This window comes from Bufo gargarizans, chromosome 3, assembly GCF_014858855.1.
Source record: "Bufo gargarizans isolate SCDJY-AF-19 chromosome 3, ASM1485885v1, whole genome shotgun sequence".
Lineage (NCBI taxonomy): Eukaryota > Metazoa > Chordata > Amphibia > Anura > Bufonidae > Bufo > Bufo gargarizans.
The window spans coordinates 447,663,636-447,690,819 of NC_058082.1; the positions used below are offsets into that span (position 1 = coordinate 447,663,636).

Below are 27,184 nucleotides of genomic sequence, written 5' to 3' on the forward strand. Positions count from 1 at the left end.
AGAGTTTTGTTATGGGCATTTGTGCAGTCTGGCAGTCTCTCATACTGAACACTGATCCCTATCTGCAGACAACTAGGGCCTCTGACTGCTCTCTTTTTATACAGTTTCTAGCTGAACTAGAACCTTCTAGTGCAGTGGTGGTGAACCTATGGTACAGGTGCCAGAGGCAGCACTCAGAGCCCTCTCTGTGGACACCCGCACCCTGAAAAATGTCTATGGTGTACCAATATACCTTAGACTTTTTCTGCCATTCATGAGCACAGGACGCGATATTAGCAGCACAGGCCGCGCACTAAATGTAGGCAGGCTATTATAGCTAAATGATAAAGTACATGGAAGATATACTATATTGGTATTCAGGTTAAATTGCCGAGTTGGCACTTTGCGATAAATAAGTGGGTTTTGTGTTGCAGTTTGGGCGCTTGGCCTGTAAAAGGTTCCCGATTACTGTTCTAGTGGAAGGGGTGCAGTGGAGAAGCAAAGCCTAACAGAAACATTGTTGCATATCCAGTCTGACCTAGATTTGTATTTAACCTCAATACAAGTCAATAGGGATGACTAAGCAGTTTCCAGATCTAGACAAAGCTTAACCAGACAAAGAATCACTGACACTGTGTCACATTTTTTACTCCAAAAAACCTAGCTCTGCATATCCACTTATGGTAACTATGGAAATTGTTAGCTTCTCAGTGCATAGGTAGAAAGTCCCAAAGTCTTTCCGTATTAGCTGGCTCTGTATTAACCCCTTCTACAGTGTGGTGCAAATACAGAGTAATAAAAGTGCAAATGAACAGGATATATTACAATAAACATATAAAATGCAGTTCAACAGTATAAAACATTATAGGCGTAAACAACAGTATAAATCATGGTGCAAGTTAACTCTTCACACTGCATTAAAGTAGTTGATGGCTTTGCATAATAGGAACATGAGCAAAGGTCCACAAATGGCCATACTTCAAAGTACCCTTGTTTGCTGTGTGTATACTATTGACAAACTCCCCCTTCTACTCTTGGATGGATAACTGCTGATGACCCCAGCACCAAGGTAGTGTTCCCGTGCAACATCCAGTTGTTGCTGGTTCCAGGGTTCAGTCAGAAGCTGAAGAAGAAGAGGAGGCAGTGACAGCAGAAGAGCAGCTTCTGATTAGGTCTTTGGGACCAATACTGACAGGATGTAGCAGGTTGACACAAACAATGTGTTGAGGTCATCAGCCCTCATGCATCCACAAGCAGAAAGAAGAGTGTCTTAAGCTACTGATAGGTAGTCTAAGAAGCTGGCAGCCACTTTGTGACAACGCAGAGGGAATCCTAAATTGGTAGGCACAAAAGGAGACTACCAGGTAATATTATACCATATTCCCCATATTCACATAATGTTAAAGCAAGGTTGCTTTAACATTAGTTCTAAGAAAAAAGATGCAGAAAAAATTATGATAAGATATGATGCAACATCTCACTTGACCATGGACAGAACAAAGACAATAATGACCCTCAGGGATAAATTCACCTCACACACTTGGTTAACCTCCAATTCACTGAATATATTGAACATGAACTGTAATTACTATAGGCAAAAATAGCCATTTTCTCTGCAGCGGTCTTGTCATATGAGGCCCATTATAAAGAAATTCTCCAGTAATGGTCCTCCAACAACCCACAATGAAGCTAGAAAATGTTATGACTGTGCGATAGAAGATGTTTCTCCTGCTTGTGCCTGCATAGTACTGTGCCTTTTATGTATTTCTTTAAATTCTTTTCAATCATAAATTTCATTGTAGATGCTATATACCTGGATGACTGAACAAGATGAAAAGGCAAGTTACTTCAATGTCTGTAAAATTTATATAGATGACTAAAATGACTATAAAGCAACAGCATCCTCAGTATTGCTTTGTTAGAATTTCTGCACATTTGACCCATGCATTTTGTATGTTTGCGTGATTCTAGTTTAGTATCCCCAGAACGAAGAAGCTGAGCTGTGATACCAGTACAGTCCCTTCACACAGCTGATTGGTGGGGCGGCCTGTGGATCACACTTTGAGCAATTACTCATGAATGGCCTATCAAGGGTGGGCTACTGATGCTTATTCCCAGAAAACCCTTTAATATATCTAATAATGAAAGTTTAGGATGTGTAAGATAGGTGTTAGACTATATTTTGTTATTTTAGTTTTAATGTGATCAAAGACCAATTACACTAAAGTCCTTAAGCTAGACTAACCATTACTACTAAATAACCAGACTCGGCATCACTTACACTGCACATTGCTTACTGCAGTTTGGGGGTGTTTTGGAGTTGGCAGATTCCCTTTAAGTATGTGCAAGTTAAGATAGAAAGATTTTTCTGAGCACATATATGTTTTATTATTATATTATTATTTTTCTTCCTCTGGTACAAATCTCAGCAATATGATTGTTGGCCATGTCTTAAATCAGTCTTCAAAGAAGGCCTCAGAAAATGAAGACTTGTGAAAATCTAAATGTTAGGCATGTATTAAATAAGTCTTCTAAAAGGACCTCTGAAAATGAAGACTTGTGAAAATAAAAGCTATTTTAAACTTTCAGTGGCACTTCCAAAGGATTGAATATGTTGGATATTTTGAACTTGATTTGCAAGTTCGGCATTCGGTTTGGGTTATCTAAGAACTCCGTAATGGATTCCGTTACTACGGACCATAAGAGAATTATATGACGGCATGCACCATGGAAGCCTATAAGAGGCATTCTGTATTGCATCCTGTCATAATAGAAGTCTATGGCCAGCACAGACTTCTATTTTGACGGAATGCAATACGGAATGCCTCTTATAGGCTTCCGAGCTGAGGCCACGCCCATCACAAGTATATTCCAATGTAGCTTGAAGCAGAACCATATAATCCAGTACCAGCTTCTGGAAGAAATCAATAAACCACGTCACGGATCCACAGCGTGTTTACATCCAAAGAGATCAGCAACAATTTAATTTAATAAAATTAAAAGGGTTTTCCAACATATTAATACTAATGACCTATCTTCAGGAAAGTAGTTAGAAAAAAAGGGACCATGCACTCCAAAATTATAAGGTGCTGTGGGTGGCAGGAGAAGCAAAGGTCCCACGCACACTTAAAACGGATACACCATCCTGGATGCAAGAATTGGTGCTTTATTGTGAAAAACATATGTCCGTATTGACCAAAATAAACATAAACATTCCAGCATACTATAGTGATAGCCAAAATTAATAAAGGTAGCAGTAATCCATATTATATTGTATCCATCTGTTGGTTATCTGCAACATTCAAATCTCAGACGTTTCGGTCCGACTTGAACCTTCTTCAATAGATCGCAGCAAGGCAGAGTGGAAAGAAGTGTATCCATATGGCGTAGAGTTGGAACGTGTGTGAAAGTCGCCCCAAAACACCTGAGATTTGAATGTCGCATATAACCAACAGAATTGGATACAATATAATATGGATTACTGCTGCCTTTATTAATTTGGGCTATCACTATAGCACGCACGCATGTTTATTTGGTCCCTATGGATTTGTTTTTCACAATAAAGCACCAATTCTTGCATCTGAATACTGTATCCTTTTTTAAGTGTGTGTGGGACCCACTATTGGACTTATCCTCAGGATAGGTCATCAGTATCTGATCGGTGGGGGTCGGACACCCGAGACCCCCGCTCATCAGCTGTTTGAGAGGGGACCTGTGCAATTGTGAGCACGGCTGCCTTCTCTATGCTTACCATCAATATTGTATGGAAACACAAGAGTGGCGGCTAACGGGTTAAAGGAAGAGCGGCTTTTCCACCTGCTGCTGCTTGCAGAAATTGGATTGGAGAGACCTCTCATTCAGCCTGAATATAAACTTAGCAGGTTTCCAGGTCACCCGCAGCTCCGATTGTATGCAGAGATGACTGACATTCCGGCTGGCAAGTAAATTCACATACACTCATAGAATCTCCAGACCTGCAAAAGCAGAAGCTTTTGGCCGTGTAACATCTCCACCAGCACGAGAGCCGAAATAAATAAGCCTCAAACAAGATTCCTATTGCAATGTGTCATGCTGCTCCAGGTAATATGTCTGTTGGAAAAGAGAAAAATGAACCCAGCTTTTCATCTTTAGCAAGGGCAAAATGAAATCCATCTCAGCTCAGTTGGTAGGCCAGCGTGCGCTAAGCTAGCGGTATATCTGTGGAGAAATGAATGATGCCTACTAGGGACTTACTGCAGCCCCAATGCAGATATAAAAGAATAACTACTTCTTTAAAGAACACCATTAAAGCATCTGCTCCTTTTACCTTCCCATGTATGTCCAGATACTTCCATGTAGAGTCAGTAGGCTGTGAATCCGTCTCTGATATATCACTCCTCAGGCATGAAATTTAGGTTAAAATTACAAAGTCAAAGTTTCATACTGAGTAAAAATGTCTATTTCTTCTTTCTGTGTATAAACATCAGCCATTTATTTGCAACTAAAAATATACCAAGTTCTTCGTGGCCTTATATTGCTCTTCACTCTACTCAGTACCAAATCTGACACCATTCCTTTGGCTTGACTTCCATAATTTTACCCTTAAATTATAATCTGGAGCTCCTTTTCAAGGTACATTTTGATAGCACTCATACACAACCCCATTTATAGTGCTTCACAATCAGCTACAGTACCCAAAGCCATAGTACACACTTGCCTTGATATTAAACAGTACCTGCTCCAAGCTTCTTTATATCTCTAACCAGCTATTCCTGGTTGCTTCTTTGGGAGTAAGCTATCTTTACTGTCTACTGCTTGCAGATACAGCAAGCCCTTGAGAAGCTGGACCAGAGGATGGAAGTGGTAGTGGTTCTGACTATAGGATGAGTCAAGGTGGTTTCACTCAGGTCGTAGCTCCCTAGGGCTTGTGCAGTGAGAGGAGGATGCACCCTATCTTCCCTCAGGGCACTCCCTATATTTTGAGCTCCTGCCTGATAAAGGTTTGGAGTGCCCTTGATGTTAGTGGTTGTATGGGTGGCAGGAGGTCTAGTAGTGCAATGGCCAGTGTATGGTGTGGTAAGAGTCAGGAAAACAGGCCAGAGGTAGAAGAATAAATATCTCATTTTACTTGTGCAAAATAGGAGTTGTACTACATCCAACAATAATCTTTACACAGTGCAAATATTTTTCCCAGATGGCGAGGTATGCTATTTTGCTAAAGTCTCTCTGGTAACTGTAATTTGGCAAATATGGCTGTAGTGTGCACTGTGAGATATAGGTCTTTAGAGGCACATCTGGACAGGGCAGTTTCTAGGGAAATTTACCAACAGGACGAACATCAAAAAAGCGCCCCCCTCCCCCTCCAGATTGTGGCCAGATCTCTGCCGTACCCCCATTGTAGTTGATGGGGGTGGAGGGCATTCAGTCTGCATCCAGCAGTGCAGGATCCAGTAAATTCCGGCAGGCTGTTCTCTGCTGGAACAGCCTGGCAGAATCACTAACGCAGTTGTAAAAGTAGCCTAATACATACCCACGTACCTCTTACATCCAGTGACGTCTCCTTTGATGTAGATGTTCTCTTTCTTTATCTTCTCCATTCAGACCAGACCACCATGATGATTTCTTTCAGCCATCTCTTTTCTCTGCAGATTTGACAGACATCTTAGTTTCCTACTTTTCCAACATCCTCCCACCTTCTCATCCCATCATGCACCCCCAAAACTATACTGCATAAACTGATAAACCCCCTTAAAATACTAGTTACACACAGATAGAGTAATAATTATTGGAACACAATGCTCTAAAAAATAACTGCACCCATCAAAAATGCCCCACAGTGCCCCACAGATGCCCCACAGTGCTCCTCCCCTGTCCCCATAGTGTCCTCCATAATGTGCCAGTATAAAATGCCGCAATAGACTGCCCCACATAGATGCCCCCATAATGCTCCTCTTCACCCATCCCCATAGTGGCACCAAAATGGGTGCCAGTATTAAATGCCCCTATATAATGCCCCCATAGTTCTCTTCTCCCCCACTTCTCCATAGTGCCCCCCCCATAATGCATGCTAGTAAATAGGGCCCCCAGTAAATGCCCCCATAGTTCTCCTTTACCCCCCACATCTCCATAGAGCCACCAATAATGCATGCCAGTACATAGGGCCCCCCAGTAAATGGCCCCATAGTGCTCTTTCCCCTCTTCTCCATAGTGCCCCCCATAATGTACCAGTATATAGGGCCCCCATAGTTCCCCCCATAATGTGCCAGTATATAGGGCCCCCATAGTGCTTACCCTCTTCTCCATAGTGCCCCCATATTGTGCCAATATATAGGGCCCCATAGTGCTTCCCCTCTTCTCCATAGTGGCCCCATATTGCTTTCCCTCTTCTCCATAGTGCCCCCCCCCCATATTGTGGCAGTAGATAGGGCCCCTATAGTGCTTCCCCTCTTCTCCCTAGTGTCCCCCCATATTGTGCCAGTATATAGGGCCCCCATAGTGCTTCCCCTCTTCTCCATAGTTTCCCCCATAGTGCTTCCCCTTTTCTCTATAGTACCCCTCCATATTTTGCCAGTATATAGTGCCCCCACCCCCTTATTGCCACAGTATGCTATAAATAATAAAAGCAATAAACACATACACTTACCTTATGCTGCTGTCAGTGATGCGATGCAGGCCTCCTTAGGCGGTGCAATGACGTCATTGCGCCGCCTGCACCGGCCTCTGATAGGCTACAGGCACTAGGCCAGTATATAGTTAAATGTGATGGGTGTCTTAACTGTAATCTCTCACATGGTTCTATTCTTTCTCTCTTTCGTAGGACCAGCTCACTCCTGCGAAAGAAGTGAGGAAAAGGGTGGTTAAATCTGTCCCTGCAAACCATACCAGGTGATCCTGGGTGTACATATCATTATGTAACAATAGAAAGAAACCATTTGCAGATACCCCCTGTACTGGGGTACTGCACAGACAGTAGCAATGCTGTCATCTCAGTTGGAGTACTATTTGAGTTCTAGTTAAAAAGCCTTGGGTACTGGCTGTGATTGAGGAAATCAAGTTGAGGTATGGAGTCTTTTGTAAAATGCTTAATGGGAAAAGGTATGCAAATAGGCTTCCCTCCTTCCATGGTCAGACCCAAAGGTCCAGGATAATAAAGTGTGGCTTTCTTTGGAGCAAATCACTTGCCACTAGGGTCTGCTTCTTTCATTCAAAATCTATTAGCCTTTATTGATGATATAGGGGTTGGACCTTAAGAACAATTTCCTCTGATTGGCCTAAGAATCCCAACACAGCAGTGCCTCCTCCCTAATTTACATTGCTTTTCCCATGAAGCACTGCATGCAAGATTCCATATCCCACATGGATCTTCACATGAAATGTTCCTTCTGGAGAAGAACTACGGTAATTTGCACAGTTAAAAAGTGAGGACATACACTCACCTAAAGAATTATTAGGAACACCATACTAATACGGTGTTGGACCCCCTTTTGCCTTCAGAACTGCCTTAATTCTACATGGCATTGATTCAACAAGGTGCTGATAGCATTCTTTAGAAATGTTGGCCCATATTGATAGGATAGCATCTTGCAGTTGATGGAGATTTGAGGAATGCACACCCAGGGCACGAAGCTCCCGTTCCACCACATCCCAAATATGCTCTATTGGGTTGAGATCTGGTGACTGTGGGGGCCATTTTAGTACAGTGAACTCATTGTCATGTTCAAGAAACCAATTTGAAATGATTCGAGCTTTGTGACATGGTGCATTATCCTGCTGGAAGTAGCCATCAGAGGATGGGTACATGGTGGTCATGAAGGGATGGACATGGTCAGAAACATTGCTCAGGTAGCCCGTGGCATTTAAACGATGGCCAATTGGCACTAAGGGGCCTAAAGTGTGCCCAGAAAACATCCCCCACACCATTACACCACCACCACTAGCCTGCACAGTGGTAACAAGGCATGATGGATACATGTTCTCATTCTGTTTACGCTAAATTCGGACTCTACCATTTGAATGTCTCCATTTGAAATCGAGACTCATCAGACCAGGCAACATTTTTCCAGTCTTCAACAGTCCAATTTTGGTGAGCTCGTGCAAATTGTAGCCTCTTTTTCCTATTTGTAGTGGAGATGAGTGGTACCCGGTGGGGTCTTCTGCTGTTGTAGCCCACCTTTCTTTCCCATTCTGACATTCAGTTTGGAGTTCAGGAGATTGTCTTGACCAGGACCACAACCCTACATGCATTGAAGCAACTGCCATGTGATTGGTTGACTAGATAATCGCAATAATGAGAAAAAGAACAGGTGTTCCTAATAATTCTTTAGGTGAGTGTAGTACGGCCATTAGAAGTTACTGGAGTCTACTGAGAGGAGATGGGGCAAAGGTCCACTCCAGATCTGCCGCAATGAAAGTTTCTACAGTATGTAAATTAGATTAAAAAAGGAAGAAAAACTCATAATTGAAGTGTCAAATGTTTTTACACTTTATTACACAGTTTGCATTCTGTAAATAGGTGGAACATCATGACGCTACTTCAGATAGCTGCCCACGTGAAGCTATATATAAAGAGACAGTACTATTTTAGTCAGTACTAAGAATAATTATATCACAAGCACATCTCCCATACAGTTTATTTAATCCATTACCATACATCTACAGTAAATTGTGCTTAGCAACCCAGTATGAAACAAGCTGCATATGTATAACTAAGAGTCCATCTGTCATACTAATATATTAATACAAATGTATATTTCAGAGCAACAGGCTCTTGGCTTATACTATTTCAGATTCACATACCATAGTATTCATGGTGGATTTGGAGAGACAAATGATGTTTATGCCTCTTTTCAGAAATAAGCAGAATCTGTGATGCCATTTCTGGCTAGAAGATCATATATGGTAATTCTCAGCATTCCTGCCGGTATCTGACACAGAATGTGAGAAAACTATTTTCAGTGTCAAGTGTAAAAACAAATCTAAAAGCAAAGCTACAATCAGAATAATAGTATACGTTTGCCAGCAATGAAAAAGATGATCTGCTAAAACTTCATGGTATTTTAGATGAACATTTCTTTTAGGCTACATGCACACAACCGTTGTGTGTTTTTTGCGGTCGGCAAATTGCGGATTCGCATGACATGGATGGCGTCCGTGTACGTTTCGCAATTTGCAGAATGGCACAGACAGCCATTAGTATAACTGCCTATTCTTGTCTGCAAAACGGACAAGAATAGGACAGGTTATTTTTAATTTTTTTGTGGACCACAGAGCGGAGCAACGGATGCGGACAATACAGAGTGCTGTCCGCATCTTTTGTGGCCCCATTGAAGTGAATGGGTCCGCATCCAAGCCGCAAATACTGCGGCTCGGATGCGGACCAAAACAACAGTCGTGTGCATGAGGCCTTACAGTCATGGAAATGTTTGAACAACCCTTTTTACTGATGGAAAATTATGTTTTCTTTTGTATGAGTAGCTATATACTGTAAATGATCTCCCGTGTGTATTACTTTACGCCAAAAAATTGACCTGTGGTTCGAATGTTAAAATCTGCAGCATGGGATGAGATCAGGGTTGAAAATGTATCAAAATCTGCAATAAAAGTCACAAGCAACACATGTGGATTTTGGTGCAGATTTGGTGGAGAAAAGCAGCAAAATCTACATAAAAAATCCACATGGAAAATCCATGCGTAATATTCACCATGTGGATATACAGAGAACCCATAATTGTCCATTGAACGCTATACTGTCACTTAGGGCTCATTCATATGACCATGTGCCCCGTGCCCGAATTGTGGTCGCAAACAGTGGGGTCCACAATAAATGGACACCAGCCTTGTGATGTGGATCCATTAACTTGAATCAGTCCGCCATCCGCAAGCACTATAGAGAGCTTCCATGGGATTTCGGTCCATACATGTCTATTTTTTTTGCAGTGCAGAACGTATCTTGTGGATCGCAAACCCATTCAAGTGAGTCCACACCCGCAAACGGCATGCACTCTGCCATTACCCTTGCATTGCGGACTGCTATTTGCGTTCCACAGAGCGGGGCACAATTAATTGTGTGAATGAGCCCTCAAAGCTACAGTAGATACTCCTAGTAGCTAACATATTACAAAGAATGTTGTGCCAATTAGCTACTAGGAGCACTATTAGAGTTCTCCAGACACACAGTTTATGAGTCCCACGAGAGTAGAGCGTTTCCTCTGCTCCTATCTGACCGGCTGCTGTGTACACTCGCATACGCAGTGGACTGTCAATCACTGCCCCGAGGAGCAGAGGGGTCAAGGAGATGTGAAGGTGCTCTTCTCATGAATACTCAGGACTCATACCTACGTGTTCAGAGTATTCTTTCAGCACACCTCGTAGCGGTTTTGTGACATTTTGACTTGTAGGAATGTGTTTTACATAGGAGCACATAGGGCATATTAAGCTGACAAATCTGGTCATAAGTATACATCATAATTGTCATAATATGTCTTGTATCACTAGATTGTCTTTTGACACCCATACACATTAGATTGTTGACCGTCAGCCAGCTGGATAGGGATACATTCTACGCGCCCAAAGAAAGAGTCCTCTGAGAGCCCTCGCGCATAACATTAAAGGTCTTGTGCAGTTTAAAAAAATATATTTTGCATTATTAGGGGATTATTATTATTAGAAATTCTGTGGAATTCATAAGGTCCTTTGTTTAGGATCTTCAACTCTTGGCCAGGGCAGAAAGTAGATACAAAGAGCATCTCTTGCTCTGGAGAACCTGTTCTGTCGTCCATTACACAGGTAACCCATTGATCTATATAGATAAGGTACTACTGGGAAGCTTATTGGTAGGGCTCTTGTACACAGCTCACAGGTTGGGGCAATTATCAGGAATGACTGTTTGTACGGGTGCCCGTTGGCCACTGGCCTATGTAAAGGTGCGATGGCTCCAGGCGTAATCGCATCTTTCACACAGTACTAAAAATCTTAATTTGTCATCAGCACATGACACTGTGGAAACGGGGTGTGCTGCCAACAAACAATGGAACTGTATGGGGAAGAATGATCGTAAAAACTTTTGTTCATCTTGATTTTTATGTGTAAATTTAGCTAATGACCATGCAAAGATCAGAATGAACTTCCTCATTAATAGTCAATGAGCTCTACTAATAAGTAGGGATTTTTCAAAGCAGAGACACTCTTTAAACAATCTACTATCTATAGAAGTGCATCTCAAACTTGCAAAATCTCAAGGCTTTCTCTGAGACATTGCTCAGGAGGCAGTTTTGTCGGGAATAATCATAAGCTTATCTTCCCTGCTTATTTATCTGATTTAGCAACATAATTAAAGGGGTTTTCCATGTGTTTAATATTGATGAACGATCCTCAGAATAGGTCATCAATATCAGATATTGGGTCCAACTCACAGCACCTCTGCCAATCAGTTGTTTGAGGCAATGGAACTCCGGTCAGCACCGTGAACTCCTCGTAGCTTTTCAATGGTCCAATGGATAGTGACTGTGCTTAGTATTACAGCTCAGCCCCATTCACTTGAGTGACATTACCGGAGTAGGAAGTTCGCCACCGCCACTGATCTGCATTGGGGCCAAGAGTCGGACCCCTGCCAATATAAAATTGATAAAGTAACTAATTTTAATGTTTTACTGGGTAGAGGAAGTCTATGAAGATAAATTTAGCAATATTTTAAATTTTGCTATGGACTTCAACCACTGGTGAGGAGGACTTATTAGGAAATCCCAGCTTACGTTACGCACTTTGGGCAAAGGGTTTCTTTGAAGGTCAGTTGAATGTAATATGTAAATTACTAGTCTCATTGTAATATATCCATTTTCATGCATGTTGGAAAAAATCTATATGACTGTTTTTATCAGAGCAGCCTCTGTTGATGTGTGAAGTCTTTGAACTTAATGCTGGACACCTTTCTAGTCTAAAAAATACTTGTTATCCATAGAAATTCTATTGTTTTTCAAAGATTTTTACAGCCAGAGGCTATAATCCATATTTATTAGGTGGGCAAATGCCTCAAGGAATGTGTCCCATGGATATTTAGGTTCATAGGAAAGATGTCTTGAAATACTTTTTCTGGACTTCAGATAAAACAGCATGCTAAAGAATCCACTCAAACACAAATTCACAAAAGAACAGAACCTGACAGTCAGTAGAAAAGAAAAAGGTTTTCATGTTTGTACACATAACCAAAATGAGTGGAAGGCTAATGGTTGGATAACAGCTATTCTTCTCATGTATTTATAGGAATATGGTAATATGGCATATAATTACTATTATTATTATGCAGAAGTAGAAGCCTGCACTCTAAACCTCACAACTAAAGAACATGGAAACATCTTATAAGATGTGTTGAAGGAGTTCTACACCAATATAAAATAGATTTACATAAGGGCTCCCGGAAAAAAGAAAGACCTCCTGGAAGAGTTGGCAATCTCCCAGTGACAGCATGGAAGGCTGCATTCTTATGGATTCCAAATCCATATACTTTGCATTTGATGCTGGGATACTGCATCTTTAAATGTATCTCTGGCGCTCAAAATGCATTTAGGGGGTTATGTGCTAGATAAGAAGAGTAGCAAAGGGAGCTCCGTGCAAAAGGGGCAGCATGGTTTATGGTAATGGAGGGTCTGGCCTATTAAATGGGGGAACCAATGTCCAAACAAATACCTGCCAGTTTACTGGTTTCCTCTGTGAGACAGTTACAGGAAAAGTGATTTGGGATCATTTTATTTCCCCCTTATTTCTCTCATATGTGCCCCAGGCTCCAGGAATTCTATATCTCTTCCAGGAAAAGCTGGATAAGATATAAGGAATCTAGGAAAGCTGAGTATCCCCAGCAAAGAGTCCTGTTTCTGGGCCGGGATTTTTATGGAATGATGGACAGTAGAGAGTAGCAAAGTTTTGAAAAATTAGATTCGAAGTTTGACAAGAAATTCAATTAGTTTCAAATTAATTTGTCCCAAATTGCCGTGTTAAAACCCCATTCAGCCTATCAATAAATGGGACCGTTTATGCAGCTTAGAGAGAAGTGCACCCATCTAACGGCCGTAAAAATAACAGTAATACGCTAGTGCAATATGGATTTTTGGGTTTAAATTTTAAAAAAAAAATCACTCAACTCATCCACTTGCTCACGGAGAAGCAGTCCTTCCTTTCTTGATTGAAAAAGACCTGCCAAAGGACCTCCACTGAGCGTGATGACGTCACAACATGCTCCCAGCAAGTGGAAGAGGTATTTCTCTGTTCTTTCTAAGACAACTCCTGTCACAAATTTTGGAAAAATGATTTGTTACCACAAAGAGCAAGGAAATTCAGCTTTGTTTAGAATGAAATTTTTCCTAAAATTCGGATCGAATACCACTTTGGATGCTTCGCTTTACTCAGCACTAATGGACAGGTTGGTGGTTGGGCATATCATTCTCTTCCTGGCCTGTAAAATTTTTCTTTGTAACACAAGTCCAGCTCAATCCTGGGTTATTTAGTTGCAAGGTGTGCACTAGAGAGGGAGAGCCACCTGAGGAGACAGAACCTGTCTGGGGTGACTATTACTGAGGCGGCTCTCCTCAAAGTGGCATTTGCTCTTGTTGTGAGGTAAAACACGTTCATGCACAATTTTAGACCTGGCGTGAGCGAGGAAAAGTCGCAGATGGCACCCAACATCTGCGCCTGAAATACGCCTAATATAGGCATATTTCAGTATAATAAATGACAAACTTTTTGGTACCAAAAAATTGGATTCAGTGTCATACTTAGTGTAAAAAAATGCCATACCTTTTCTAAATTTGGGGCATTTAAGAAAATCTGGCAACTGCAGGTTGAGCCTTGCATTGTTTGAAGACACCAGCACTTAGGGAGAGACTGACGTATGGTGCATTTTGTATGTCATCTTGGTATGTCATTTTTTTTGTCAACTCAGGGGCTTGCAGACAGAAGAGCAGGTGTCTTAGCACAGGTTATAATTGGGCACCCATCTGGTACAGGTTAATATCATCACAGCTCTCCTTATCATTATCCTGGGGTTGATTTCCCATTTTTGTTTTCTGTACAGGTTCTCACTACCTATTAAAATATATGATGCGGCCAAACATAGATGTCCTCTGTATCCCAAGATACATATAACCTTGCCACTTCCCAATGGTCATACCATGATACTACTTTCAGCAAGTTATGCTGTTCTTATATTTTGTTTTGTTTTTTACTACAATCTCGAATTTTCCTTTTTTTACATTTAAAGGCTAAAAGCAACAAGCCGTTAGAAAAGTATGATAATCAATGTATAATTATAACTTTGAGAAAGTCTACACAAGAAGGATTTTGATGCTCCCTGTTGGCTCACATTCCGCCGTGTTGTACACGCTCCCCTGTGGTATCCCAGTCAGTTTTGATATATTTTGCCAAACTTCCAACTGCTTCCTGGAGCGTGTCAAGAGTCATTTCTGCACCGACTGTCTGCAGAAAAAGCCTGTTAAAACTGTATAATGAATTACATGCAGCTTTTCCACTCTTTAGATAGAGTACAGTTCTCAGCGGTTTGATTTGTAAAAGCTGAAGAATTTGGTTTGGTCTATTGGCATGCATGATCAGTGTTCTGAAATGCTGTATCTTACCCTCCCACCACAGTCCTGTGCTGAGTAATGTGACTTCATACCCTAAACCAGTGATGGCTAACCTTGGCATTCCAGCTGTGGTAAAACTACAACTCCCAATATGCCCTGTTTGCTTGGCTGCTCTCAGAACTCTATAGAAATAAATGGAGCATGCTGGGAGTCATAGTTTCACCACAGCTGGAGTGCCAAGGTTAGCCATCACTGCCCTAGACTATTAAGATAAGTAGTGCCAACTAACCTCACTCAACCTAACTCAACTTTGTTATGTTGGCGGCCCATGTCTGTTGCTGTTCTACTACTTTGGATGGGCCCTGCTCCACTTATCTTGTGTCTGGCGCCGTTTCAGCACTCCAGCAGAGGCCCTGGGTGCCTGTGTCCTGTGTGTCTATTGGAGATATTCTTCATTAAACGTCATCTGATTCTGCAGTACTACAAGGGTTAACCCTCCTTTGGTTCTGTGTGCAGCTGCTTCTAATGTCTTAATCAGCTCTGCTATACAGTACAGACCAAAGGTTTGGACACACCTTCTCATTCAAAGAGTTTTCTTTATTTTCATGACTATGAAAATTGTAGATTCACACTGAAGGCATCAAAACTATGAATTAACACATGTGGAATTATATACATAACAAAAAAGTGTGAAACAACTGAAAATATGTCATATTCTAGGTTCTTCAAAGTAGCCCAATTTTGATTTGATTACTGCTTTGCACACTCTTGGCATTCTCTTGATGAGCTTCAAGAGGTAGTCACCTGAAATGGTCTTCCAACAGTCTTGAAGGAGTTCCCAGAGATGCTTAGCACTTGTTGGCCCTTTTGCCTTAACTCTGCGGTCCAGCTCACCCCAAACCATCTCGATTGGGTTCAGGTCCAGTGACTGTGGAGGCCAGGTCATCTGGCGCAGCACCCTATCACTCTCCTTTATGGTCAAATAGCCCTTACACAGCCTGGAGGTGTGTTTGGGGTCATTGTCCTGTTAAAAAATAAATGATGGTCCAACTAAACGCAAACCGGATGGATTAGCATGCCGCTGCAAGATGCTGTGGTAGCCATGCTGGTTCAGTATGCCTTCAATTTTGAATAAATCCCCAACAGTGTCACCAGCAAAGCACCCCCACACCATCACACCTCCTCCTCCATGCTTCACGGTGGGAACCAGGCATGTAGACTCCATCCGTTCACCTTTTCTGAGTCGCACAAAGACACAGTGGTTGAAACCAAAGATCTCAAATTTGGACTCATCAGACCAAAGCACAGATTTCCACTGGTCTAATGTCCATTCCTTGTGTTCTTTAGCCCAAACAAGTCTCTTCTGCTTGTTGCATGTCTTGTTTTTCGGACTAACTGACGTTTCATTTCTTAAAGTAATGATGGCCACTCGTTTTTCTTTACTTAGCTGCTTTTTTCTTGCCATAATACAAATTCTAACAGTCTATTCAGTAGGACTATAAGCTGTGTATCCACCTGACTTCTCCACAACGCAACTGATGGTCCCAACCCCATTTACAAGGCAAGACATCCCACTTATTAAACCTGACAGGGCACACCTGTGAAGTGAAAACCATTTCAGGTGACTACCTCTTGAAGCTCATCAAGAGAATGCCAAGAGTGTGCAAAGCAGTAATCAAAGCAAAAGGTGGCTACTTTGAAGAACCTAGAATATGACATATTTTCAGTTGTTTCACACTTTTTTGTTATGTATATAATTCCACATGTGTTAATTCATAGTTTTAATGCCTTCAGTGTGAATCTACAATTTTCATAGTCATGAAAATAAAGAAAACTCTTTGAATGAGAAGGAGTGTCCAAACTTTTGGTCTGTACTGTATATGCTGTGCTATTCATCTCACTCATTTCCTAGGCAAAAGGTTTACTATCTTGTTAGAACCAGAAAGGGTGCTTTAATATGCTTGTCTGCCCATGTACCTACTTTTGCTTGATTCCTGGATTTTGACTGACTGTTGCCTGACCTGATCCATATCTGGTCACCGTATTTACCCTAAGTTGTTTGCTCTGTGTTAAAGGGGATATTAATTATTGATATTTATGCAAATCTCAATAATTAATATTCATAAGTAGGCGTAATCGTCTTGTGACGACTCCGCCTATTTATGCCTTAATGAACAACAATTTACTACTGATTACCTTAGTCTAATCACCAACTACACTTACTGCATGCGCCTTACTGACTACCTCTAGTAATCACACGTTACACAATAGGTGTAAATGACAACGTATTTATTAATTATACACTAGTAACACAATGCCAATAATATACTACCTCTATTGCGGCGATACTTAACAACAATAAAGGTATTATTATGTTTATAACTATATATATCTATAACAAGGGGATAGATATATATCGTTATAACCGCGCACTACAATATAAATACACACAATAATACAATATACTAAAACGGTTCTAACTATACAGCACAATCCCAAATTCCACCCCACATAGTATTCATACACACAAATATCAATAACCAACCCGCCTTACTAATCACTGTCCCTACGGGGTACAAGGGGTAACTTTCAGATACTGCTGGGGAAGCAGGACGGGTAAGAGACAACGGAGAGCAGGGGATGTGGACGCAGGGGATGTGTATGTCTTGGGACAGGGGAAGGTAAGGGTAACCAGGGGCACAGGGGATTAGGGTATTGTATGGGGGGGCAGTAAAGGTATGGGGGGAATAGGGGAACCAAGGGACTAATGGGGGGAAAATAAGGGAGATAAGGTTCTATAGGGTTAGGAGGGTGTATAGGGGGGTTGATAGGGTATAGTATAATAATCGTTGGTGGTATAGGGGGGTATATAGGGTATAGTATAGGGGGGTATATAGGGTATAATAATCGTTGGTGGTATAGGGGGTATATAGGGTATAGGAGGGCAATATATATATCTGATAAGGGGGGGTGATACTTATGATTTCTTGCTCGTTGTCCAGGGGGGGCTCGTTTGTCCAGGGATGATTCTTCAGCTGGGGTGGTCGTCCTGACTACCTCAGCGTAGCGCTGCCGGACTATTTAAGTCCAGCAGCGCTCGCTCCCGAGGCCGCCCGTCCCACGGCGCGCTTCTAGGCGGAGGATTCCTTTGATCCTCCGCCTGTAGTCCTCTGCATACCTTGCGGTGCGATAATTATCGCGCCGGAGGTATGCAGATAACAGAGGGAGGGATGTTTGTTTCCCTCTCTCTGTTATGTTAACTATCCCCAGCAGCTGGGGATAGTTAAATACCAAAAGGCATCGGATCTATTGATCCTTATGCCTTTTGATGTCACCAGAGGCTGGACATGATTGTCCAGCCATCTGGTGACCTTCCTCATCCCCTGCAGGGATGCAGGAGGAGGGGGGGGTCACATTTGGTCTGATACTATATGTGTATGGATGCTTGGGGCACATCCATACACATATATATCTATATCCATACATATATATATACATAGTGAGGGGGGGGGATCATATGTATATTCATTGATGTTTGGGGCACATCCATGAATATACACCTACACACAGGGAACAGTACATTAAGTCCATCAATACATGTATCTATACATATACACGGAGATGTAGGCCAAAAAGGGGCCTATATACATCTCCGTGCATATCTATAGATCCCACCTGGACGAGCCTATGGACAAGGGCTAATATATGTGTATATATGTCAAGGCATATATACATATATATTTAAATATGACACTTCCCTCAACAATCCCCCTGTTGTCGGGAATACGACAATAAACATTTTGGGGGAAGGGTTGGGAGGCATTTGCCTCCTCAATCGTACCCTTGGTGACAGTTCAGGGAGGACTAAAGTAATCTGACTCTTAGGTACCTAGACATCACTCATCGTGTATAACATCTCCATCCTGCCTCTCATCAAAAGGTCTCCATCCACCGAATACACCATCTTCTTCTCCTTGGATAACTTTCTTGGTATCTTATGATCTTCAGGCGACAGCCACTCCCAACGTACTCCGGAACGGCTTCACCCTTGCAGTCTTTTGATCATTCCACTCAGCGACCGTGTATGGTCTTTTCTTTCTCTTTGCCAGTGTTGCTTTCCCGGCGTCAGTCCCCCGCAATGTCAGTGCCAGTCCTTCGGTGTCAGTCACTCCCAATGATTCTGGAATGACTTTACCCTTATGTAGCACCTTCTTCTGGGGTACTGACGGCCGTAGGTTGGCCTTTTAACACAATTACGAATTATCTTGATTGAAGACTTAGTTGTTCGAGAGGTTCTCCCATGGACAGATACGTAGATATTTATAAGGCAGGACAGAATTTCTGGTGAGAGGTGATGTCATAGTACCTAAATTCTAACTGCGGGAAGGAACCCCGCACTACCACCATTCAGTCCAACCCTTACAAAAAGTCACCATTGTCGATGTTAAAGTGGCAAATGCTTTGGTAATGAGGGGCCTGACCCTAGGGAATCTACTCTTCCCCACTCACACAAACAGGTCCCATCCCTCCCAATACAGCCTAATTCAATTTAGTGTGTACCCATAGAGGCTCCAGCAACCTGGCCTATCTCTCTACAACTCCAAAGATGCCGGTAGTTAACAGACTTCCGTGTCATTGGGAAATGACTATAGGATGCAAGTGTGCGTTCAACCATAATGTAGTATGGCTGTCGCACAATTGCACCCAGAGCCTCCACGGGCACACAAGGAACTCACATGCTTATCATCAATATGAATCTATACACAGTATAATGGTTACAGGGTGGCCTAGGATACATCCCGAACCCTTATACGAAACTCTACTATATTATAACACACATATATATTCATACACACAAATATCAATAACCAACCCGCCTTACTAATCACTGTCCCTACGGGGTACAAGGGGTAACTTTCAGATACTGCTGGGGAAGCAGGACGGGTAAGAGACAACGGAGAGCAGGGGATGTGAACGCAGGGGATGTGTATGTCTTGGGACAGGGGAAGGTAAGGGTAACCAGGGGCACAGGGGATTAGGGTATTGTATGGGGGGGGCAGTAAAGGTATGGGGGGAATAGGGGAACCAAGGGACTAATGGGGGGAAAATAAGGGAGATAAGGTTCTATAGGGTTAGGAGGGTGTATAGGGGGGTTGATAGGGTATAGTATAATAATCGTTGGTGGTATAGGGGGGTATATAGGGTATAGTATAGGGGGTATATAGGGTATAATAATCGTTGGTGGTATAGGGGGGTATATAGGGTATAGGAGGGCGATATATATATCTGATAAGGGGGGGTGATACTTATGATTTCTTGCTCGTTGTCCAGGGGGGGCTGGTTTGTCCAGGGATGATTCTTCAGCTGGGGTGGTCGTCCTGACTACCTCAGCGTAGCGCTGCCGGACTATTTAAGTCCAGCAGCGCTCGCTCCCGAGGCCGCCCGTCCCGCGGCCCGAACACGTGGGCCGGCGCGGTGATATGACGTCACCGCGCCGGCCCGCGCCTCCCAGAGCGCGCTTCTAGGCGGAGGATTCCTTTGATCCTCCGCCTGTAGTCCTCTGCATACCTTGCGGTGCGATAATTATCGCGCCGGAGGTATGCAGATAACAGAGGGAGGGATGTTTGTTTCCCTCTCTCTGTTATGTTAACTATCCCCAGCAGCTGGGGATAGTTAAATACCAAAAGGCATCGGATCTATTGATCCTTATGCCTTTTGATGTCACCAGAGGCTGGACATGATTGTCCAGCCATCTGGTGACCTTCCTCATCCCCTGCAGGGATGCAGGAGGAGGGGGGGGGTCACATTTGGTCTGATACTATATGTGTATGGATGCTTGGGGCACATCCATACACATATATATCTATATCCATACATATATATATACATAGTGAGGGGGGGGGGATCATATGTATATTCATTGATGTTTGGGGCACATCCATGAATATACACCTACACACAGGGAACAGTACATTAAGTCCATCAATACATGTATCTATACATATACACGGAGATGTAGGCCAAAAAGGGGCCTATATACATCTCCGTGCATATCTATAGATCCCACCTGGACGAGCCTATGGACAAGGGCTAATATATGTGTATATATGTCAAGGCATATATACATATATATTTAAATATGACACTTCCCTCAACACTCTGACAGTTTTGCCTGATCCCTCAATGTTTACTCCAGTGTCTCTGAGCTCTGTGGGTCAGCTGTCAACCACACAGGGACTACTCCAAAAGGTAGCAGTCTGATGGTTCCCCTACAGAGAAGTCCAGATTCATGTATAGAGGTTAAGAGTGATCACCATGGGAATGCCGGGAAAGTGCCCTTGGGTTTAGCCCAAAGTCAAACAAGTTGGTTGATACAATGACTCTACAACTACTGATAGTTACAAACTTTTTCTCTCAATGCTCTTAAGTCTATAGTAGACATACAATGTACAGTTTCCTACAGTTAGAGAACTTTCACTCTATACTGTAATGTGTATTTTGCTTGCACTATATCTTGCAAAATCAACATTTAGGGCTGCTGAGTAAGTTCGGAATGTCCTCATTCTACCTTTCTGAAGTATAGAAGCTCTAATGAAAGTGAATTGCTGGAATTAAAATGTCTTATGCAGAATCTATGGCTGGCAATATTACTTATGCAATGATGGCTGTAATTTCCAACTGAGGATTAAGTAACGACTGGCCAGGTCATATCCAAGTGTGAAGGCTGTCTCAATAACGTCCCACTCACAGCAGTAACATCTATAGCTTTGATCAGAAATTACCTTGACCGTACAGATTCCAGACTTTCTTGACTCTTTGATATCTCTCTCTTTCTTGAGTACCGTAGAAATGTTAAAGGGGTTGTCCACTTTCTGGTTACTTTTGGCCAATGTGTATGTAAGTTGACTATATGACAATTACTATTATAGCCTTTGTTGATTTTCTGCGCTGTTTGCTTTATGTCCCTTTGTTGGGCAAATATTCTGTGCTGTCCACACAGGAGACCTGTCCATAAGATGGCTGCTGATGGAGGGTCATGTGACCAGGAAAAAATAACTCCAGACACATCACATCAGCCTTTTACACACAAACATACCACATCTGCCATCTGCACTTGCAGTGTTGAGAGTTTAGTGCAGGTTTATTGTATTTTAACAAAGGGGACTGAATTATTTGTTTGCATCCATCAGCAGCCATTTTATAGACAGGACCTCCATGTGGACAGCACAAAAGACTTGTCCATAAAGGCAGAACACTTTATGAAATTTAGGAAATGGTGCAAAATATCAACAAAGACTATATTAGTAGGTGACATAGTCATCTTACAAACTCACTGTTCAACAGTAGCCAGAAAGTGGCCCACCCCTTTTTCTCTCAGTACATATTCCTCAGAGAAGGTGATCCTCTGTAACTTTAGTCCTGTGAGGAATGGAGCACTTTGAGCTTCCCCTCTCTCCCTTTTCAAACACACACTCTTCTAGACTGAGCTAGGGATGGATCCACACCTTAACTTCCTGTGGGGCTGTGTCAATGTGTGTGGGTAAGGCTTTATTCACACCTCTGAGTCCGTGATGACATCCGTGACCAGATAGTTCGTGATTCATCCATTAAGATGTCAGTGAAGGATCAGTGTTTGGTCCATGTGTCCGTTTTTACCTCCTGCTGCTCCTATCATGGGGTATGGCAGTAGGACCCCACTGATCTAATTGTTATTCCCTATCCTGTGAAAATCAAAAAACTTGAAATTAGCCGGATACCACTTTAAAGGATCACTGAGTCTTCACAAAACTTTTAATATGTTACCAAACGTTTTGATTGGTGGGGGGCTGAGGGCTAAAACCAGCACCAATCACTAGAATGAGGAACGAGAAGTGCTCACATATCGAGCTCTCCTTTCTGCAGATAACGGAATAAAGATGGGCCCATAGACTGTTTATTGAGTCCATCTCCTGCAAGAGCTTCTCCCTCCTCGTTCTAGCAATCATGGAGGGGGGGGGGGTCTCAGTACTCTAACCCTACCGATCAAATATTTTGATATTTCTCTATGACATATAAAATGTTTTATATAAACTCAGCGATCCTTTAAGGCCTTTTCAGACTTGGTCATTAGAAGGTTTAGGCATTTGCTGTTATATTTCTTTATTTTTGATACGGTACAGTAGGTACCCTCTTCTAACATAGAGATGGAGCAGATCTGAATATATCTGCGAACTGCAAAAGACCATTGAGTTATCATGAGGTTTTACTTGTTGTCCTGCGGAAAACCACTGACAGCATTTTAATAGAAAACATCCTTACCCACAAATGATGTGTAACCATACAGCATTTATCATTAATATTGTGGATCGCTGCTAGATCATGATCAATAAGTTCTTTGCCTGTGTACCTTGGATGAGCCAAACCTCAATACGTGAAATCTCTAGAGAGGCTGTAAGCTGTGGAGCCTTATTGTAGATGCCAACTTGCCATTTTCTCTTGGAAACACTAAAAGCCTTTGTTGACAATTATTGTACTTTTACAGCCAGTTATAATAATGAAACCTTTGCCAATTTAGCTGCATGTCTAACCATTTACCTGTACTAACATCTATACATGTTGACTCGATAGACGTCATGTTGATTAAAGCACAGTGTAGAGCAGACTGGGGGCTTGGCTGATAGTAGGCTTGCACCTGTCTGGAAATGGAGGCTATTTTCTCTTTTGAAAGAACTCTATAATCACAGCCAATAAGGGTAATTCCGTGTAGTTCTATGTATTATAGTCAATTAGTACATAGATAAATCAGTCAGGGGTTTCCACACAACTAAATTCATTTTTTAAATGGGAAAACCCTTAAAAAAAAAAAAAAAAAAGATACGATCCATCACTTGCTAGAAGAATCATCAAATTGGAACATTTCATTTAAAATTCACCTTATTCATGGTTTTATTCATTATGTTAATACCTATGAACCCATAGTACATGCTATGCATTAGGGATATTACATAGTTACATAGTTAAGGGCTCATGAACATATTTTTTGTCCGTGTCTATTTTTTTGTGGGGCGTGCATGAGGAACCATTTATTTCAATGGGGCCGCAAAAAAAACGGATATGACTTTGCATGCATTCAACGTCCATATGTCCGCATGTTCATGCTGCAAAAAAATGCTACTATTGTCCGCATTACAGACAAAGATAGGACTTTCCTATTAGGGGCCGGCTGTTCCGTTCTGCAAAATGCATAATGCGCCCGCCCGGTATCCGTGTTTTGCGGACTGCAAAGCAACAGCGGTCGTGTGCATGAGCCCTAATACAGTTGAAAAAAGACATGTGCATCACTTTTTTGTTAATATGTTTGTGATTGTGAAAAAATGTATGTAAATCACCCAAGCTAAAGCTAAATTGTGGTCCAGTGCTCAGTAGATCGCACTGATTTCTTAAAGGGGTATTCCCATCCCAGACATTTCTGGCATATTCACCTCTATGCTGCAACCAGCCGTGGTCCGAAATACACTTTCTCCATGTAATTGAATCCAAGTTACAGAAATAGCAGCTGTCCAGCCATGAAAATCCATGTCATGAAGCTCTCAGGGCACAATTTATGTGCAGATGTTAATGCCAGAGGAGCTTTTGAACTCTGCGGTTTTTGAGTCAGCAAAGCGTTGGCAAATTTTATACACCATAGTACTCTCTGATCCTGCTCTGTAACTTTATGTGGTCTGTCACTTCGTGGCTAAGTTGTTGTAGTTTATAAATGCTTCGACTTTGCAATAACACCACTCACAACGGATTGTGTAATATATCTAGGAAGGAAGAAATTTCCCAAACTGACTTGTTGATGTTGTGTCATCCTATTATAGGACTACGCTCAAATTCAGTAAGCTCTTTAGAATGACCCATTCTTTCATAAATGTTTGTAAAGGCAGACGGCATGTCTACGAGCTGGATTTTATCCACCTGTGGTAATGGGACTGAATAAAGTAATTAAGAGGTGTGTCCCAATAACAAGCTGGATTTTATCCACCTGTGGCAATGGGACTGAATAAAGTAATTAAGAGGTGTGTCCCAATACTTTTGTACATATAGTGTATCAATCTGTTGACTTAAACATATTATTTTGCAAATTGTTTCTGCTTTTATGGTTCCATTTGCTTTAAACATTATAACTGCTAAGGTGTTTTGTGTTTTTTTAAGTGATATTACTGAGAATTTTCCATGTACTGCAATACTGTTTTATTATACAATCTGTGTTAGGAAGAGATTGGAATTCTAAAGATTCTGATTGTTTGTTCTGTGTTAAAGACCATACAATAACCACCTTATTCCCTCCATTGGAATGGAGTCATTTCTGATGCATACCTCTTTAAATTCCTCAAGCATCTTCCTGTGCCTCCATTTGCTGCCATATGTTTGTCGACTCTTTGGATTTACATTACCAATAAACTTCTCTTTTCCTCTGTGTCAATAGCACTGAGCACAAAGTCCTTAAGGGAAATGCAAGCAATTATGGATCACAGTTTTATTGCTCAATCGCCGATATGCAAGATATGACATTGTAGGATGCAGATGGTTGGAGTGAGGGTATTGACTTTGTTGCTTTCATTAGCCAATGGAGTATGGGAAATCAAATCCATCAAATGGGACATTGCAGGGAACTGTAAAACATAATTGCCAAACCTGTAAAATTGACTTTCTCGCTTGTAAGAAACAAAGTAACAAAAAGAAGCAAATTGTTTTTGTTTGTTTTTTCTTCAGAACAAGGCGGAAGTCACAGATATCTATACCAGAGAGTTATATTGATTTCATTCTATGATTACATTACACATCTGATCATTGTTCTTAAAGAATGTCGGCAGTCACGAATGGATGACATTACAAACCCAAAGTGATTCTATACTATATGCCAACCTGGGTTATAACCAGCCAGATTTCCTAGTTGTGTTATGTGCGTCTTTTAAGTTTTCTATACATATAAGGTACAGTAACTGCCCCCAAAAAAAAAAAATATATATATATATATATATATATATTGTGAGGCAGTGACAGGCCTCATAGTTGTTAGGGGAGATATATGGCAGGATTTGCTGTGTCTTCCCCAGAATCACCAGGTCTGAAGAAAGACCAGGTGCAGTAATCACCTGGGGATAAAGGAATCCTCAGAGTGAGAGGTGGTGGGGACTGGCACACAGAAGACTGGAGTGGCTTTGTGTGGTCTGAGCCAGGAGGGCTGAGAGACCACTATCCCCCAAGAGATACTGGTGTGGAAGCAGCCTGAAGGTTGGGCTGGGAAAGCCGCATCTCATCACGGGTGTGAACTGTGGTACGGTTTAGGTGAGTCAGGGAAACCTATGTGTTTAGCTAGAGCTCAGACGGGCAACGTATGTTATTTTGGCTTTGTATGTATTTCTTTATGCCGTGTGCCACAATAAAGCACAGTTTGGCCCCTGAATCCTGGTGTCTGTGAAGAAGTGTGTATACAGTACAGACCAAAAGTTTGGACACACCTTCTCATTCAAAGAGTTTTCTTTATTTTCATGACTATAAAAATTGTAGATTCACACTGAAGGTATCAAAACTATGAATTAACACATGTGGAATTATATACATAACAAAAAAGTGTGAAACAACTGAAAATATGTCATATTCTAGGTTCTTCAAAGTAGCCAACTTTTGCTTTGATTACTGCTTTGCACACTCTTGGCATTCTCTTGATGAGCTTCAAGAGGTAGTCACCTGAAATGGTTTTCACTTCACAGGTGTGCCCTGTCAGGTTTAATAAGTGGGATTTCTTGCCTTATAAATGGGGTTGGGACCATCAGTTGCGTTGTGGAGAAGTCAGGTGGATACACAGCTGATAGTCCTACTGAATACACTGTTAGACTTTGTATTATGGCAAGAAAAAAGCAGCTAAGTAAAGAAAAAGGAGTGGCCATCATTACTTTAAGAAATGAATGTCAGTCAGTCCGAAAAATTGGGAAAACTTTGAAAGTGTCCCCAAGTGCAGTCACAAAAACCATCAAGCGCTACAAAGAAACTGGCTCACATGCGGACCGCCCCAGGAAAGGAAGACCAGAGTCACCTCTGGTGCGGAGGATAAGTTCATCAGAGTCACCAGCCTCAGAAATCGCAGGTTAACAGCAGCTCAGATTAGAGACCAGGTCAATGCCACACAGAGTTCTAGCATGCAGAAGAGACTTGTTTGGGCTAAAGAACGCAAGGAATGGACATTAGACCAGTGGAAATCTGTGCTTTGGTCTGAGGAGTCCAAAATTGAGATCTTTGGTTCCAACCACAGTGTCTTTGTGCGACGCAGAAAAGGTGAACGGATGGACTCTACATGCCTGGTTCCCACCGTGAAGCATGGAGGAGGAGGTGTGATGGTGTGGGGGTGCTTTGCTGGTGACACTGTTGGGGATTTATTCAAAATTGAAGGCATACTGAACCAGCATGGCTACCACAGCATCTTGCAGCGGCATGCTATTCCATCCGGTTTGCGTTTAGTTGGACCATCATTTATTTTTCAACAGGACAATGACCCTAAACACACCTACAGGCTGTGTAAGGGCTATTTGACCATGAAGGAGAGTGATGGGGTGCTGCACCAGATGACCTGGCCTCCACAGTCACCGGACCTGAACCCAATCGAGATGGTTTGGGGTGAGCTGGACCACAGA

General features: G+C 42.0%; 1 protein-coding gene across 2 annotated transcripts in view; it reads left to right on the plus strand.

Annotated features, from left to right (window-relative positions):
- The window catches only part of KCND3 (potassium voltage-gated channel subfamily D member 3), a 430,682-nt gene that overhangs the window by 174,805 nt on the left and 228,693 nt on the right, over positions 1-27,184 (plus strand). The window lies entirely within an intron of this gene.